The following is a 2,819-nucleotide window of genomic DNA, read 5'->3' on the forward strand; positions in this document are numbered from 1 at the left end:
GTGTTCCAGAATTCAGTATAATTCCCCTTTCTGGAATACATCCTTTATTGTGCCAGGAAAAGAAACCAAACTGCCCAATCACCCTGCAAATGCACAGTTATCTACAGAAAAACCCACTGTATAAGGAAGCCATCCTGCAATATTATCTACAAATTTTCAGAAAGGCCCAGACCTCATATACAGAGCAAAGGACCCACTCATTCACACCAGTCAAGGGCACTGTCTTTAGGAATTTCTCTATGATAATACTTAGAAAATTATCAATACAAGGGCTATGTGACTCTCCCTGTGATAACTCAAGGACACCATTCTAAAATTACTACTTTCTTGTTGTTCAGTCGCTAAGTCCTGTATGACTCTCTGCTTCCTCATGGACTGTAGCACACTAGTCTCCTCTGTCCTTCATTATCTCCCAGAGTTTGTTCAGTTTAATGTCCATTGCGTTGATGATGCTATCTAACAGTCTCATCTTCTGTCATCCCCTTTTCCTCCTGCCATCAATCTTTCCCAGCATCAGGGTCTTTTACAGGCTCTTTGCATCAGGTGGCCAAAGTATTGGAGCTTCAGCATTAGCCCTTCCAATGAATGTTCAGGGTTGATTTCCTTTTGGATTGACTGCTTTGATCTCCTTGTAGTCCAAGGGACTCTCAAGAGTATTCTCTAGCACTACAATTTGAAAACTTCAGTTCTTCGGTGTTCAGCCTTCTTAATGGTCCAACTGTCACATCTGTACATGATTACTGGAAAAGCCACAGCTTTGACTGTATGGGCTTTATCAGCAAAGTGATGTTTCTGTTTTTTAATACACTGTCTATGTTTATCATAACTTTCTTTCCAAGGAAAAACATATTTTAATTTAATGGCTGCAGTCACTGGCTGCAGTAATTCTGGAGCCCAAGAAAACAAAATATGCCAGTTTATACTTTCTCCCTTCTACAGTGAAGGGACTCAGCCTGTGAATCTCTCTGTTTTGTAGTTCATTTATATAATTTCTTTTTAGATTCCACAGTAAGGGATGTCATATATATTTCTTCTTCTCTTCCTGACTGACTTAACTTATGACACTCCCTAGGTCCATCCATGTTACTCTCAATGGCATTATTTCATAATTTTTAATGGCTGAGTAATATTCCACCGTATATATGAAGAGAGTATCAGACTGTCATAATTGGAGTGCATAATTGTGGTCACTAAATTCCTAGTGGCAACCAGGGCTGTGGGGGTGGTCAAAAATATTTCCTAGCAGAAATAAAGTCAAATGATATTTTACGGGAGAGTTCAGAAAAGAGAAAAGGTATGAAAGAAGGCTTAGACATATGAAATAACATGATCTATTCAGGGAACTATATTCATCTTGTTCTGTCCTAGATATCCTATGGTGGATACTGTGTATCCCTTTGTTTTTCTAAATTTTATAAATATCAATAATAATAATAATAGAAAGTCTTAGGTCATCTTTGTTCAACAAGCTTCCCTATTAGAACCAAAAAAATCTTAGATGACCTCTGAGGGCCTGAGCTGACTGAGGGTCAACTTTCTGCCTTCCATGTGTGCACAAGCATGGGTTCTCCACACACACTTCAGAGATAAGCAGAGATAATTATTACATCATCAAAATATTCTGCTACATGTCATGTATATAGGTACCCAAATTCCATGAATGATGGAGTTCGATCATAATAATGGCCAGAGATATTGACCAACTTCACTTTGGGTTATAGGATCACTGTCAACACACACACATAAACACACAAAGAATAAATGGGCAAGACAGAGAAAGAGTCTCAAAGAACAGACAGAAAATAAAATATGGCAGAAGAATTCTAGTATCTTTGTTGACTGCTTCGAAACTGGATTCTATAAAACTTCCCCAGTTGCATGTTGTATCTTTTGGAAACAAGACACTAAGCACAGCCAATGCATTCTATTCTGTGGGCTAAGTCTCAACTATAACCATGTCTATCCAGTGACAAGGACTGCTCAGTATAGAACTCAAAGATACCATTGTTCTGGTCGTCTTTATTAAGGAAGCTGCCTGGTTTCTCCCATCACAGAGTTGACAACATTCCAGAGCTTCCTCCAAGATGCTACTCAGTGGACTTGCTGGCCCTGAACTCAGTTCAAGGCCCATTTTGTGGTAAGAATAAAGGGAGAGGGTGCTGAGATACTGCTTCGGACTTGAAAGATCACACTGCAGTGAGGGAGCTGGTAAAGAGGAGACGTATGAAAGGAAAGGTGAACTTCAAAGTTCTTAAGACGAGGACAAGGCCCTTTACATCCTCACTGATGCCAAGGCTTCACATTTTATTTCAAGTGCTGTTTGAGCCCAATACAGAACCTTAACCAGAGGAATGGCAAAGTAAAATCTGTGCTTTTAGAAAAGTCACTCTGATTGTGAAATGAAGGATGAATTACAAAAAGACAAGATTGGAACAGAGAAATTCCCTCATGAAGATGCTATGGTGGTTGAGGTAGGCAGTGGATGATGGTGGCCTTGCTAGGGAATGCCAGATGGATGGAGGAAGTGAAGTCCATTCAGAGCTTTCTCAGAGAGAGAGAGAGAGAGACTCCCTCTCTCTCTACATGGACATACAGAGATTCCAGGGCCCAGTGCTCTCATTTTACTCCCACCCACATTTAGTGTTTCTATGTGCTGTGCCCAATATGGGCAAGATTGTATCCACATGTTTACTCTTGGTCCTGCAACCTTGAGAACCATGTTAATATATACAAAGTATTTCATGAATTAAGAGGACAGAAGGACACTACAATATGACATTGAAATACCCCAGCACTTAACCTAAATTAGCATTAGGGTT

The sequence above is a fragment of the Ovis aries genome, chromosome 3 (genome assembly GCF_016772045.2).
Source record: "Ovis aries strain OAR_USU_Benz2616 breed Rambouillet chromosome 3, ARS-UI_Ramb_v3.0, whole genome shotgun sequence".
In the NCBI taxonomy this organism is placed as follows: Eukaryota; Metazoa; Chordata; class Mammalia; order Artiodactyla; family Bovidae; genus Ovis; species Ovis aries.